This window comes from Cygnus atratus, chromosome 3 (assembly GCF_013377495.2).
Source record: "Cygnus atratus isolate AKBS03 ecotype Queensland, Australia chromosome 3, CAtr_DNAZoo_HiC_assembly, whole genome shotgun sequence".
In the NCBI taxonomy this organism is placed as follows: Eukaryota; Metazoa; Chordata; class Aves; order Anseriformes; family Anatidae; genus Cygnus; species Cygnus atratus.
The window spans coordinates 101,872,925-101,889,994 of NC_066364.1; positions in this window are offsets into that span (position 1 = coordinate 101,872,925).

Consider the following 17,070-nt stretch of genomic DNA (forward strand, 5'->3'; position numbering starts at 1 on the left):
AATTAGTGAAGAGACCTCTGTGACGCACACAAACTGCTCTGTAATGATTATGGATATTGTTTGGATGTTTCAGTGTTCGTGATATGACTATATGGGGTTAAATCAACAGTACTGTTGGGAAAACAAGCATAAAAGGGAAAAAGAATGGTATCATTTGCTTAAACGAGCAAGTTGTGTACACTCTGCTCACCATCAATTTGCATCTTCTGGTGTGGCTCAGCACAACTCCTTCCTGTGGCTCAGAAGGGGATTGACTCCAGTGAAGGAGCCAGGAAACATTCTGCTCTACAGAAGATGTTCAGTTCCTTTTGCACTCCATGACACACAAGCATCCATGAACATTTTTTTTCCCCACAGCTTCCTTGCATAATCAATGTATGCCCTGAATCCTGATTTGGGATGAAAATTCTTTGAGAAAAAGGGAAATGGAATCTCTTCCTACCCATATCCACTACATGTCTTCAGGTGCTTCTGGAAAGACTCTAAGGCTGCCTGGTATGTCTTGAAAGAAATGATGTCTACGCTACTTCTTAATATTGGTCCCTAAGCACAGAGAGCTAAAAGTGAACATTTTAGGTCAACCTTGAAGGAATTTGCTCTGAAAAGTGAGGTGACATTATTGCAGAAGTTTTTATGAAGAAGCTGTATGTGCTTCTCTCAGTGTTTACATAGTCTGACCAACACATTCGACTGCCTTCCAGCATGCTGGTGTCTTCCATTTTCCTCTGTTGTTTAGCTTGCGGGAACAGTAGCTTGAGTAGCATGGCTTTCTTTGCTTATATTTGTACTTCAGTGTGGTTGTACCTGGCAACTGTGTGTGAAGAAATTAATGAGGCAAAGTTAAGTCAGAGCGATGAGTTTTGCAATTAACACTGATTGTAGTGAGATCTAGAGTTATTTTTCTCTCTGGTGAAAATAAATTAACTTGCCATAGGAGAGTTGTGTCTCCTGCCTTCATGGCTTTTTCTATATTGGTTGGCATTTCTTGGTTTTACTAGCACATACCAGCTGCAGGATGTAACATGATGCAGAAGCCACCCTTGAACAGAGTCAGGAGAACAGGATGATCCTAATGCCACTGCTCCTTTTATAAAAAAAAAAAAAAAAAAAAAAATAGAAATTGCTGCAGATGTACCATTAGCAGAGAGGGAAAGCTTCATTTGTTTGAGCATAAGGGTTCTGACTGATTTAGAAAATACCCAGCAAAAGGCAAAGCACGGCATGTCATACTCCTTTGCTTATTTGCAAATAATGACCATTCACAAATGGAACCCTAACACTATGTTTCAGAGAGAAAAAAAACTTAGGTCTGCCTTTACAAAGTAACATACAACTTTCACCTCGTACGCAGTCACAGACAGAGCTCAACACTGTCACCAGATAGCCCTTGTGATAGCAGCACATACGTGGTTTCATTTCTCTTGGTTTTCATTGTAGGGGACACGAGGACTGCCAGTTTATTGCTTGGAAGCTACAGACCGAGTGCTTTGGTAATCCCATCTTCTTAAAAGTTTCTATTCTAGCCTCCTTTTTTGATTTCATGTTGGAAAATGCTGTGTAAAAACATCCTTCAAAGGAAACCACTGCAGTGCTGGACAAAATATTTTTTTAGCAAGTGCTGAATTCACCAAAACAAAATTGTTCCAGGGAACTGGAGGAACTGACGACAGCTCTTGACCATATTCAGTGAACAGTTATGAAAACACATATTTGTATTTGCTGGAATTTTGGAGAAGCCAAGTACAGTTTTGACTTTTCAATACATTTCTGCCCTCTGTTTTCAAAGCAAAAATGTTATTAAAGAACGTAAACCAAAACACCAATATCAGAGGGCACAAATCTAAAGCAGAGAAACATTGTGCACCTAAGGTAGTATTTTGAAACACATTTTTTCTTACTGGCTTGCACATCAAACCAAAAAAGTGCATCAAAAGTACATCTTTGTCACAATGCCACAGCATCTCCATAGTTTTGGGACCACAGAATCCCCAGGCTATCTTTAATACAGCACTGGCGCCACTCTCAAGGCAAATTATCAGACCATGAGTTGTTCCATAGTTTTTGTCTGGTTCAAGTTCCTTTGCAGAGGCTGTAGGTTGATATAGATGACCTGATTATTGTCTGTAGAAATGGAGACAGGTCACAGACAGTTGCAGAAAATAAAGGAAAGGAAGGTATAAATACTCAGGGTCCTGATCTTGTATAGCACTTAGCTGTCTTGATGCTCTATGTACTTCTATTGCAATGAATATTACTGGATATAAATGCAATTCTTAAATTTAATCCATCTGTAACTTTCATCTCTATGGAAATTAATTCTGCAAAATTACCATTGGGGCAAAAGTACCATTGGGATGCCTGAAAGTAGTTTGCTGTAAAGATGTTTGCATTATTTTGTGTACAAAGTTTTGCGTCTTGCATTAGATCCAGTGTAGGTCAAAGTTGCTCTGTGTCGCCTTGACTGGTTCCAAAGGAAACCTTCCAATAAAGCAGGATCGTTGCAACATTGTGTGTTGAAATACAACCAGGTAAGTCATCGCAGCTTAACTTGGGCAAATGAAATCCATGTAAACTTACATCTATCTTGCACAATTCAGGTTGGGTTTGCTTCCTACCTGCTGCACAGGATGCTCACAAAGCATCAGAGTATTCTTCAGGTAATGCACACAGCATAGATGGGGACTGTCATATCTTAACAATTTAGGAGACGAAGGGGAGAAATGTTAATGCATTGCATTTATTTACTTTTACAGCATGCCATAAAGATTAAAAATACATTGTACACAAGTGCAGTATTTAATGTAGCACTTTAATTACATTCAAGTGTGTTACTAAATAGTCTTGAGAAAACCTTAATGACCAGCTGTTCTACCCTCTTCCCATATGTCAGAAATGGTTTCAGAAATCACATTCTGGGACAGTAAGGTTGTATAATTAGACAGTGTATAGTTAACACTTCTAGATTTTCCTCTTAAACTGTGGGCCCTTTTCACTAACATATTGTGGTTTGGTGCCAGTTTGGCACAATACAATTATGCGATGTGCCAAACTGCAACTGAGATGTACAAACTCTCAGAGACATGTTATGATTGCACCATTATCTTTTTATATCTTTTTCATCATTAGGACTGGATGCTTTTTATGTTATGCAAGATTCAGCTTTTTATGGCCAACAAATAAACTTAGTAAATAGGACTATAAATTTTTAATACTTCTTCCATAATGCAATTTGTCTAATCAGAATTAGATGGTTACTGTAACCCCACATCAGTTTTCACCAAAAAAGGCATGATTCCAAGATCAGCAGCAATGGACAAAAATTTCAAAGGAGGTACTTTTTGGCCCAGTCCAGGAATATACTTAAGCACATGCTTAGCATTAAGCACACGACTGCTCAGCGAGATCGCTTATATAGAGGCATGTGCTGAATCTGGATCAGAAAATGGTTTATGCCAAGCAAAAATAAAACCTTTCTGGAAGTAAGCATGTATACATGCAGCTCAGGCTTTTGAACAACTACCATCCCTTTTCCCATTAACGTCTACAGATGACAGCGTCTTTCTGGGATGCTTAATATTTTGCAAGACAAAACACAACCCCGGTTTGCGAGGTGGGGGGGAGTTCGTGTGAATGTATTCGGTGCGAGGCAGCAGCTGTGCCGTCAGTGCGCGGCGCACAGGCGATCCATCCCGGGCGAGCGGAGGGTGGCCACGGGAGGCTGCAGCTTCCCCAAGCTGACAAGAGAGGTTTATGGCAGTGTTTTTTTTTTCCATTTTTTTTTCCTGAGCTTCAATTTCCAACGACTTATTTAGATGTAAGCAATGACAGCTGTAATCATGTTTTAAATCTTGCTTTGTATCCTTAGTTATAATGTTGTTCAATTAATATTCAGAATAATGGAAGTGATGTGCCCCTTTGAAAAAGACTTGAATGCAGGCCAAAGCTTTGGGAAACTGATTCTCAAGAGGATTAATCAGCATTTAAAACTTGCATTAATAAAATCTGATCTTCTACTGTGTGGCATGCATAATACTTTTCATTTTTAAGCATTTTATTTTAATAGTGTGGTATCCTTTGTCCTGATTTTTAAAGGGATTTTAAAATCTAACTCCTTCAAATCAATCCTGCTTTGACCCCTGTGCATTCTTTTACTGGATGTAAAAACATTAAAGAAATCTTCAGTTCACGAATACCTCTATTACTAAGGATGAGCACAGTACAGTGCACAAGCATGCTTGTAATAGAAATGAAATATAGCTTCTGCTGGAATTTATGTTAGGCAAAGGCTCACCTTTTCATGTAAATTATTGACGTAATAAAATCATAAATTTACACATAATTACTTAAAAGTTTGAAGGTAAATTATACCCTGAGAACACAAAAAGAGTCCTTGTAGGCTCCATAACAAGCACTCTCCATTTTTCTCAAGACTTTTCACTCTGTTATACAGAATATTATTGTACCCTATGCCAGCAAGATTGAGTCTGTATCTGAAAGACAGACTTAATCTATGTTTTCTGTTGTTCTCCTGATCTTATTAGTGGGTTAGAGAAACAAGAGGATTTTGTATAAAGTTTCGCATATAAATTCAATTCTAGTAAACCGGCTAATTTACATGCTAAACAGCAGTTGATAAGATAGTTTTGTTTCGTGTCAACCACAGAAGCTAAATGAATTTCATAAATGCTAGAAAACATTATTTCTTCTGAAGAGGCATTTTAATAACAAATAGCTCATGTGGAACTTCTACAAAGTAGAGAAATCTATTTGAGAAATTCTTGTATCCTTACTTGCGTTTCTGAAAGGCAACAGTTTGCACTCTGAGTATGGACCATCTGCTTTTACTTTGCTTCATACCTAATGCGATGCTTCAGTTCATCATAAACACAATCAGTTATCTAACCGGTGCCAAAAGTTCTTAAAAGATATTTTTATAATCTTGCTGCCTTCTAGAAATAGAAGGTAAATGTGTTTTGTTTAAAAACAGTAACTATAAAATGCATTTTATCCAGTGGAACGTCAAAAATTATAGCCTCTTAGGCACTAGGCAGGATGACTAGACTGAAATACTGCAAAGAATGAATCACAAAAAAATATGCCTTCCTTGCCTGCAGCAAACAGTGCACCCAAAATGAGATGTGAAGCATGAGAGAGAAGGGCTTTATACAGGTGTGCATGTGTTTCAACTAGAAGCTGATCTTAATTTTTCTAGAGTAAAAGGAGGAAAGCTCCAATTTTGGATGCTTTCTACCAGAGCTCCCAAGACCTAGGTCTGGCTCAGCAGTACACAAGTGATCCTATCACTTACACAGAGACAGGAGGAGCAAGCCCCCGCTCTTCATGCACACTAAGAGAGGGACAAGCAGGAGTTATTTTGATCCCACCCTGTTATCCCATCAAGCACCACCTGCCTATTTCTTGTTTCAGAAAACAGATATCTCTGAGGCTACTGCTCACAGACCAAAATATTTTCCCGTGAGTGAAATCCTGGCCATAAAAAGTTTATGACTAAACACTACTAAATGGGCTATGATCAAGATTTCCAACTGTGCTAGGATGCTATCTTAAGTTGATAGACAACTAGATTCAAATCCAAAAGGCTGGATAAAATGTAAACGAGCTTTCTACCTACTGGATAAATACCCAGATACCAGCTGATACTAGCTTCCCCCCTATCCTCACCATGCCCAAATAACCTCACTCCTGCCTGCCTTTGGTCGGCTCTAAAAGGCGGCAGAAGTCCCTTTGAAATTCAGTGTTCAGATCCACAAATGTAGGCCCGTAGCTAGCTTGTAAAGCCATGTCTAGCTTGGAAGTAGGCTAGGCCAGGGCCCATCCTCTAGCACTGAAGTATCATGACTTCTGTCCATGCCTATGTTTTCTATAGAGAGGGTGGTTGTGTCCAGTGGGACCTGCCCACTGGGAACAGTGCCTGGAAGTGAAGCTCTTTCCCTCTTCTCTGCCTGAGTACCACCTGAAAGCAAGCTGGTGGCACATCCGAACTGGGAGAGATGCCGCCGCTGCCCAGCGAGGCCCAGGCTTTCGGGTCTCTTGCCAACTGCCTCTTACAGGGACAAGTGAGGGAACAGCCTAAACAACAGTGAGCATCTACTACAGCTCAGCCTAAGACCTTGAAGTGCAAACAGAACAAAACACCCATCACCCAGCGTGGGGTTTTATAGTAGAAACCATTATACGCACTAATTTGTCTAACCCCTACTACAGAAAAGTAAAGTTTGGTTAATAATTGAGACCAAGCAAGTTTGATGCATCACCACAGGCATCCTGGGTCCCATCACTCTGTTGCTGGACCCCAATCTTCTTTTTGCTATCTTCTTCTCCACTCTTCTTGTTCTTTCTATTTAGGCTTCTAATTGCCATGAGGAATCAAAATCCCTCATGAATTTAAGACCTTTATCACACCCAGCATGCTTCCAGCCCTTCCTTCTCACTCTTGCCCTTCTTTCTCCTTCTCCCTGCTTCCCTTGCTGTTTCCAGGCTGCCTTGCCCTGGGCTGTGTCAGGGCTGGATTAGGCTGACTACAAGTCCCACATTCTTTATTATGGAGTCAGCATTTCTTCCTCATTCTTTGCCTGGCTGTTGCCCAACAGGTTATTTTGGGACCTACGCTGGCTGGCCCAGAGCACAGCAGTGCCAGGGAGGGTACTAACAGCCAAAGAAAGACTGCCAAGGATTGTTTGAGCCTGAAACCTGCAGGCTGGGGCTGGGACAGACAGTGCTGTGAGAGGGATTAAGCCACCTGCACACTTTTTTTCCTCTGCTTCCTCCAAGCCACAGACCTGCCCTCACCTTACCATTGCTGTCCCAAGCTGGGATGTTGCCTCTGCCCCAGACTGTATCACCCCGTGCCACACCCTGGGTCAAGGTGAGAAGCAGCAAAACTGAAGCATCTCTGCAGGGTTGTGATGTGGGTCTTGGTGAGGCTGGGACTGGAAGACATGGGTCTGGCAGCTGGATCATGCTTCAGGTGTCTCTCCTCACCCCATGCCTCTCCTTCCCAAGATAATGAGCGCTGCAAGACAGGTCTCTGCTATTACTTGGCAGAGAACAGGAGAGCAGAGGAGTTGATGCTGTCTAAATGTTCTCTTCACTGTGATCACAGCTAATCAAGCTTCTCTCTGACCTGTCCTAAACTTCTCTCTGACCTGTCCTAAACTATACTTGTGTTATTACACACTTAGACTCCCTATATTCTCTGACATACCATGTGTAGGTATAAAGTGGGAATCCATGACCAGGTACAGATGCTCCGTCATCTTAGTTGTGTGTCCTGCTTAAGATATGTTCATTGTATTTGGGACCAGAAACAATTTCGACAGCAGTGTAATGCTCCAATGGCCCTTATACCTGTGGAGCCAAATGGCCACCAACTTGTCCCTCATCTTGTGGAACTCCAAATTGAGATTACAAAGGCTTATACACAACTCTATTTCTGCTCTGGAGAACAGCCCTTTAAAAATGTCTTGAGCTGGCCAACTTCCAACTTGTGCCATCAGGGCACATGATGCCATCACACCTTCTCAGCCCCACTGCAGCAGTGCAGGTCTTGGGAGACACTAGAGCGGCCTTAGAGCAACCATTTACCTCACCAGTGAGCAAATGTCGGGGCGTGCTTGTGGGTGCCAGGCTGTCTCACTTGAAGCCAGGGTAAATATGCAGGACCTGGTGTAGCTACCCTCGCAACTTGCATACCCAAGACAGGGACAATGTCTTGACTCTAGCAGATAACAACCTTGGATGCCTGAAAAACAGAGTTAAAACCTGTGGCAGATTCATGAGATGTTGCTAACTTATTTGTTAACTTTTTTTTCTATTACAGTTTTTTTTAAAGGTTATTGTTATGCTTGAATTTAGCATGCTGCTGGAGAGCACTGGGTGTGAGTCAGCCTTGAGGCAGTAAGATGACAAGATGAGCTCCTGAAGTACCTTTCTAGACCTATTTCTACAAGTCTATGAGCAGAACAAAATGAACTCAAGATGTTTTCCCAGAAGACAGCAAATAATGACATACGCACACACACACAAAACCAAGCAGGGAGGATCAAGTTAAGGGTGCCTCAGGTTTTACTTTCTATTGTTTTTTGAGACAGAAAAAAAAAAAAAAAAAAAAAAGTAAAAAAATCTACTTGCACTGCATGCTTGAATAAAATGGTAGTTATATCTAAACCATTGCAGTCCCTGTGTTGGATGTTACAAAATCAAAATCTGAAAGGGGAAAGTAGTTGGCAGCAGAAAGAAAAGGTTGTTCTCACAGGAGCGGGGCTCAGAAACCTTTTTGGCTCATGAGACTTCATGATATGAAGGTAGGTGGCTGGACTCCCCGTGCAATGTCTGAAGGAAGCTTGGCCAAGCCTCTAGCGAAGAGGACTCACAAAAGTCAGTGTGCTGAGCAGAGACCTACTCATCCACGCCAGCGGTGTCCACTGGAGGGGCACTTTTACCCCATCTCTCAAAGCCTCACAGATGCCCAGCTCAGGCCAGAGAGCAGATAGGGTGTACAGCTGCCCCTCAAAGCTGTGAATAATGAACGTCGTCATGTGCCAGATATATAGGGTGAGCCCAGTCTTGCAGTTTGTTTTCTAAACTGAGTTGTTTGTCTTCTCTGAATCTTGTAAGGTGCCAAAAAAATGATATGCATTGGTCTTATAAATATTTATTAATTTCCCCTTTGTTAGCTAAATTGTTTTGCAACACAGATTACTTTCTTCATTAAACAGATTGTTAAAATGCTATTCCACAATACATTTATTGTTAATTCTCTAATTAGTTAGGAATGTAAGTTTTTTGGATAGTGAAGCAACTGTGCATAGCATCTGACAGGTTAGCTTTTAAAATTAGATTTGTGTTTGCGTTTGAATGGTCAGTGGCAAGGAAGACACTCCTAAAATGGATTTTTTTTAAAAAAATCAGTTAATAAATATACTCAAAATTCATGTACAGAATTATGTGATTTGCTTGCACATTCTCTTCAGCCTACTGTATCTTCTAATAACATCTTTCTGAATCAGATTTGTTGTACTAAGTTTCTCTCTCCCTGGATAGCAGATTTTCAATATGCTGTAACTATCTTTTAAGATGCATTTTGACATAAGCTGTGTAAAGATCATGTCTCATATTTTGTGCAGCAATTTATTTTGTTCGTTTTTTTCATTTTGGTAGCCTCTTCTTCCCACTTCCAGTTCTTGTAACATACGTGCTTTAGAAAGAAAACATCCACATTTTAGTGGTTAATCAAAGGGAACTAACCAAAACAATCACTTTCTAGTACTTCAAAATATTTTAATTTTTTAATGGAGAATATGCATTCTTAAATTAAATATGCATAATAAGTAATAAGTAGTAATAAGAATAAAGTGGGCTCTGGAAGAATGAATGTTATGTTTTAAGCAAAATGCATTTGATTTGCTGGGTTCAAAACTGCTTTGAATCAGTAAGAACCTGTGCAAAAAATGGGGTGAGGAGGATTGAGCGCCTCATAATGCTTATAAATTGTCCATAATTGTATGGATTTTAAATATGAAAGTTGGCAGTGGCAAAAGCTAAAAGCCATTAGGAGAGATCCTATTGTGCAATGCGTCAGTAATTGTAACTCATAATCTTAGAGGAAAAAAAACTAACTAGAGTTTTCTAAAATTTTGATAACTGTACTTGAGTCTTGTCTTGATGTTTACTACAATGATGGCATTGTTCAAAATGACGCAGCCTAATGCATATATGAATCCTGCTTGAAAAGAGCTACTAATTAACATGAATAGTCTTCTTCTCTGAAGGTCATTTATTGCAAAGTTCATTTTTCAGCCGAGCATTGCTAAAGTAGTCACCCCCGCTAACAGCCATTAGATTAAGAGACTTAGGTCTGTTCTCTTCATGACACTGGGTCAGGATTTTCAAAGAAAGAGGCTCTTCGATGCCAAGAAGCCCTTAAAAATAATATTTGAACAGAAAAAGAATTGATGTAATTACATTGTAAATATTTCTGTGGTTATTGAATTAATGAAGATAATTCTATTCATTTTATTAAAAAAACACACGCGCACACACATACACAGACACACACACACACGCACATAAGTTTTCCCTGTCTGATGTTCCAGTGCAGCTCTTCCCCACGGGATTTTTGATTTCTTCAGTCATAATGACTCATTAAAACTGAGAGACACTGAATATTTAGCATTGGATGTATGAGCATATTCATCTACTGTCAAAAATGAGGCATGAGCAGCCCCAGGTGCCTCTACTTCCCCTTCAGAGGCTGCAGGAATGCCTTCTGTGCTCACATGCACATCAGCCACTGGTGGCTGTCCAGTGAGAAGAGGACTCAGAAGATGAAGAGCACCACTGCAGAAGGTGCCGAGCAATCCTACCACCCCTTGCAGGAGGGCATGTCCTGGTGTTACTGCTTTGGGTTGTTGAGGGAGCCCATTTAAATGCTTGCCTTAGGGTTAGGGTCAAAGTGCTCAGCACCACACAAGACTGAATGGATCATTTTCATCTGTTTTGTCTCCCTGAATTCAGTAGTCCTCTGCATTAAAGGATCTGGGCATCCACATAAAGCCTGAGATCAAGTTTAATCTATTTCTTGTCTGCTTTCAGCTTGCTGCACTTCATGTTTTCTCTAAGTGCCACTATCTGACTGCAAAGTCAGTGGGACAGAGACTGTGTCTTCCTGGGTGACCCTGGAGCAACAGAGACACAGTCATGACTGGAGGGTGAGCGATGCCCAACAGCTTTATTGCAGTTACAGAGTAATGCAGAGAAGGAGACATATTTCTTTGCTGGAATAGTGAATATTTGGTACAAATAATTCAGAACTGGGGTTTGCCTGGCCCCCATGCTAAGACTAATCTTTGACTTACCATCCGTAACAAACTGCCATTTCACCAGGATTTTAATGTTGCCATTGGAACTGTGAATATTTATTTCTGAAACAGGGTATGTCCAGGAGCCCCATTAATCCCACTGTCAATACCAAACAATACTTGTTTGGATACAGGTTTAGAAACTGCAGTGACAACTACTGCTTGGGCTCAGGTCCATCCCCCCAGGTGGGTTTCTTGGATGTTTCTGTGAGTACATGGTGACAAAGAGGTTCAGGATCCTTGCTGTGGTTGGAAAAGGTTGTTCACCCAAATCAGTTAGTTATGAACAGGTATGGGGTCTTTTGGGTTGGGGTGTGACATTAAATGCATTGCTCTTTTGCATCCTGCTGGCTTCAGAAACAATCAAGTCTTGGTACACCACTGAGGCTCTGGAGAGCCTTTGCTCTATTTTTAATGCCACTTGACTTCCCTTTGAGCAGGCCAAGGCTGGGATCTTTGCTAGATAATTGAAACCTAAGTCATGCCTGAACTCATCCCTGGTTTGGGGTTACTCTTGTCGGTAAACATGAGGTTCTGCAACCCAGAAGGGCTGTGAGTAGGGAGAAGGATGAGAATCTCTTAAGAATAGTCAAGAAACCCTGGAATTTCTTTGTGATAACTATTTTGGGTGATGAAGCACCTCCCTGAGAGCTGTCTTGCAGGGAAGCCAGCTGAGGCCATAAGAGCTGCAGGGAAATCCCACAGACCTCAAGGCATTCATTAGAATATTGTGCCTTGGCCCTTGGGATTTGTGTCCCGCCTCCACTGGCCATGCCACTCTCCCTAGAGTCAGGCTTCCTTGGTCTCCTGGTGGCTACAACCAGTCTCAAAGCTGCAAGCAAGAGAAAGCTCCTCCAAGTCTGAAGGACAAGCATGTGGAGGGAGCATCAATGTCCCTCTGCCCCTTCCTTTCCTCCCTGTCCCCAGGACCGGGGCAGGAATGTTGCAGATGTGACAGAGGGGAGCAGGAGACTTGTGATGTTGCTCAACTGCTTCTCCCTGCCAGCTTCCATGGAGTTTTTGCTCCTCTCCACTTGCATTAGCAGAGGGGAGCATATGGGCCTTGGAGATTTAATGTTTCATGGCTTACTTGGCTGTCAAAATGTTTTACGTTATTATTTGTTGCAACATTCACGGTGATCATCTTTAAGGAAAAAAAAACCTGTGCGGCAGGTCCCTAGATGCCCTTGCTGGGAGCAGATGTCGGAGCAAGAGCATTGTTAAGCCTCTCTTGGATTTTTCATTTCCCACCCTTTGTACAGTCTAAATGAAGCAGCACAGCACACACACAACCTCTCTTGCTGCCCAGTGGCACTTACTGAGGTGGTTTAGGAAGGTGGGAGGTTGAGACAGGAAAACTTGCAGATTTATAGGGCACAGAGACAGATTCATAATCTGTATTGATAGCATCATCCCCAACCATGTGACAGCCAAAGCAGATAAGCCTATGACTGAAGTGAAAAGATTTCTTAAAGCTGGTAATCAATATCGAGCAGCTCAGCCTGTTGGGCTATCAGGTTCGGAGATCTTCACGTGCGTGGGGTGGGAGTGAAGGGGAGCTTGGGGGGGGGGGGGCTGACCCCAAGGGTCCATGAAACAGGGCAGTGCAAAGCAGCAGCCTGGCACAGAGCTGTGTGTTACAAGCACCTGGTACTGCAGTGGGTGATTTCAGCAGAGGAGGGACTCTATAAAAGCCACAGGACAGCTTTGTTTTATTGGGGGGAAAAAAACAGTAACGAAGAGCTAATGTGTAAGGAACCTGAGTATCAATAACTTGAGAGCTAGAAATTTTGTTAAGGACAAAGCCCTCAAAGAGTGCTAAACACTTTCCCTTATCCATTGTCTCAGGCTCGAGACCTGAGATCTCGCAGGAGATCTCAGGATCATGAAGATCTCCATCTGATGCTGAAAGTTTCCATAGTGTGTTCCTTGTTCAAGATTTATATCCAATTACTTACAAGTATCTTGAGATATTTGAGTAGTGAAAGCAGAACCTCCTGTTGTCTGAACCCTGATGGACTTCCTAAAGGAGGCATTCCTCCACTGATGGACTTCCTTCCAGGTGTTCCTCCACTGCTTCTGCTGGAGGGAACATGTTTTAAAATGAACAAAATAGTAACACTTTTTGTAAAGACATGAAGACTTTACGAGAAGCAACTATTCAAGCCTCCACTGTCAGTAATGCCTAATAAAAAATCTGCCCTCCTCCAGCATGTTTGGGGCAGAGCTCACCTCAGAAGTCACTGCCTGCTTTCTTGCCACCTTCTCAGATAAGAAGGGAGCTGGTGCCCGCCGAAAGAAGTCACATTTGGGTAGCACCTCCTCAGAAACAGCATTCCTAAGAAAGGGAAAGAAGTTCTCTCCAGAAAATCAAGCATTGTGCTTCATTTCCACTAAGTGACTGGATGCCATGAAACCTGGGCTGGTTAGATTAGCACACAAAGATGAAGGGAGAAACCAAGCCTTTCTATTTTTCTGTATTTATGGGGTGAGACAGCTGGGATTCAAACACATTCTGTATTATGAAGCACCTATTAATATCATCTCCTGATGGAGAACAGGGTATTTTTTCCTTCTTAAATGTTTAATTAGTAGGCATTGTGTTATGTCTTCACTTCAATAAATTCCAGTTGAGAAAGATTTTGGGTGCACATGTGAATGAACGCTTGTCTTGAAAGACAGAGCAAAAAGAAATTGATAATCATGTTTCCCTTGTTGTATTTACTGTTTTGCTTCTAAAGGGAATATTACTCCACTAAGAGATTCATAATTAGGAGGATGCCAGATGGGTTATCAATGTGGTTTTAAATTTTTATACGTAGAGTGCTTGTTTTTTCAGGGGATGCTTTGGTTCCACGTACAGTAGTTAAATATGAATGTCGTCTATGAGGGGAATGCTAACTATTCCATGATTTTGAATTTGCTGTTTATTTAATGTTTTTTTTTTCTTTCTTTCTTTTTCTTGAAAGCTGGTCTGGTGGGATAGATGAAGAGAATGGACCTACCAGATGGAGGAGCAGAGCTTGAAAGCAGAACAGAGATGGAGGAATAAAGCTTGAAAACAGAACCAAGATCCACATCACCACCAGAAAAAGCTGACTACTTTAAAAAAGAAGTGAAGAAAAAAAGAAATCAGGACCTTGGACTCTTCCGAAATGCCAAGGAAGAGGCATTTCTTTTGGGTTGAGCACCTCAGAGGCTTCTGTGTTCTTTGTGTCGTCATCACCAGAGCGGTAGTGTAGCGTGGCATGTGGACAAGGCCAACTGGTAGGTGCATCTCAGGTGAGATGTTGATATGACAAGGACATGAACAGGACCAACTGCCAGAATTACTGTCCCAAGGAAATCTTACACCTCCTTGGAAAGCAAGGACTCAAAATCAGAGGTGTTTGGCTTTCTAAAGAGCTTCAAAAAGCTCTCCCCCAGCCAGTGGCATGTTGGTACTCATGCAGCTGGACACATATCCCTAGACGCAGGGGTATATGCACACACACACAAGCACGTGTGTGTACTTCACTATTTTGCTCAGTGTATTTCGACCTTCAGCACCAAAGTAGGACTCACTTCTGACTGCAGGATTTATGTCAAAGCTGGTATATCTTCATCACTCACCAGGGCTTTTCATCAGACAAAGGGGCTGTGTCACCTTTACTCTCTTTTCTTCTGAGTCTCCTTTCTGTCATGAGCTTTTAGAGCTGCGATAAACAGGAGTGAGCCATACACAGCATAATGATAACCCAGATGACAGTGTCAAATCTACATTCACTCCATGTGCAAGTGTTACTGAAGGAGAAGACACCAGGGAAGGGTGAGCAGAAGTGGCAAAAACAAAAGGGCAGCTGCAATGGAAATGGGATGAGGCTTACCCAAATTCTGTTAAAATAATAAACCACTTTATGAAAAATATACATCAGGTTAGAGAGATGTCACAATCCTAGACTTATTTTTAAAAAAACTTATGGAGGTCAGCTCATCACCTCTAAATGCTATTTTCAATGGCAAACCTCCCTGCAATGGTATTTCTTGGTCTAGAGATTCACAGTCTTGCAGACCCGAAGTCTGGAGCAAGGACCTGTTTGCCAAGACAGAGGCCAGAGACAAGTCTACTCACTGAAAACAGAAACACAAAAATTTAATAAACACTTTAAATTCAACAGCAGGCCATGAAATAATACATTTTCAAGGGAAAAGAAATCACTGTCATATGTAAAAATGTACTTCATAAAAGGAGAAGAGGATGTGCCTTTGGCAGTTTGGGTGGGCCTGCACCTGGAAGACTTCCTGGGATATTGGTCTGCCCTTTCCTGAAAGACACTGAGAAATGCAAGGGGATCAAGAAAAGACAACTATAATAAAAGGAAAGGACGAGCACTGTGAGCCCCCAAAGCCAGAGACCCTGTGGGTTTTGAGAAGTACCTCACTTTGTAGCATGGGACAGAGCCCCTGTGAGGGTCATGGTAAGGACCTACTGCATGTGTCTCACACTTGAGGAAAAAGAGGGAGAACAGGACCCAGCTTGCAAAGGTACTGGGCAAAACTGATGGCTCTGGGTCCTTAATACAATAAAAGCCCAGGCTTAAGGGAGCAGACAAAATTTGCAAATTAAACCTGTGACAGAATAGAAAACTGCAGTCTGATATCCTTAACTACTGAAATACTCTTTCCATGTGTATCTCTATATAATTTACATAATAACAGGTGCTATTCTAATGAAAGGAGGGAAAAAAAAAAGACAAACACAAGAAATTATATAAATGGCAGTATGGCTGTGGAAAAGAACTAGAGTAACTGTACAGATAGTTGTGAGACCCTGGCTTGAAGAAGGACAAGACAGTATTTCCTGTAAACATATTGTACTGCTGTAAAAACAAGCAGGAAAATGTTGGGTTATCAAGAGAAAACCCCAATGCTTAATGATGGGGACAGCTAGGAAAGTGTCACATGAGATCATTAGGTCATCCTCATTAGAGAAGTTTAAAATTACTTTTGCTAAAGTTCAAGAAAGAGTTATGTGGAGGAAGCTCTTGTGTGTTTTAGAGACTAGACCAAGAGGGGCATCTACGGTTTTGTGTGAACAAAGACAAAACGTTATGTGAGATATTGGACCTTTATTTAGCTGAAATTCAAGACCTGCAGATGATGGCTCTGTGACTTGTCACCAATAGTCTGACCTGCAGTTCTCAAGTTTGCTCTAATGCTCTCCATTTTATTTACATAATAGAGATTTTCTTCCTTCCTTCTTTCCTTCTTTCCTTCTCACAGAGTAACTCCGCATTTGAAGTTTTCAGTACTGGAAGGTTCATTCTTCTGGCTGAAGGCTTGTGTCCTTTCCTTATTACAGGGTAACCCTTAAGAGGCAGAGGAGGATGGACACGGTGATGAGGTCCTCTCTCAAATTGAAGACAGGCTAGGAAAGCTTTTCTGTCCCTTTGACCTCAGCATACTTTAAAATATGTACCTGGTCTTTCTTGGAAGAACAATTCCATCAGTGTCTGCTCTAGCTCTTCCATAGCTCTGTACATCTGCAGATTACAAAGATCACATCCATCCCTCTAACCTGGTATGCCAGTGGCAAAACTTCACTGCACACTGCTAATTCATCCCTCTGCTTTTGGCTTTCCTCCCACAGAGCCTCTAGGGGCATCCTTCTGCAAGACAGGGAGAGCAAGGATAGGAGACACCCAGGGAGAAGGCTGGCATAACCTTGATTTTGCGGCAGCACAGGCATGAGAATTTCTGTGGTGGAGTTTGAAATACCTCTTGGTTTGCATAGCGGAGATAAATTGCACTAAATAGAATGGGGAACATGACGGTAATTAACAGAAATGAAAAGATTTAGCTGTCCAAGTTGAAAGAGGTAGCTGGCCAGCAAAGGAATGGCTGTATGTCTGCTTGGAGGGTCGTGTATCTCAGACATGCTCTGCAGTTGGTCTGCTGCCTTTTCAGTAAAGTCACATTTGTTCTCCCACTGGGTCTGGCAGGAGCACCAAGGGCAGGAGCTTCTCAGACTTTCACTACCCAAATTTTATAGGAAGACATAGTCTTCCCAGTCTTATCATACCATAGGGACTGCCTAGGCTTAGGGATGGTTTTCCAAAAAAAATATGGACTTGAATCTCTCGTATCTTCTGGATGTGGATAAGAGGGAGAAACTGGTGACACCTAAACTCCACAAAATATTTGACCATGT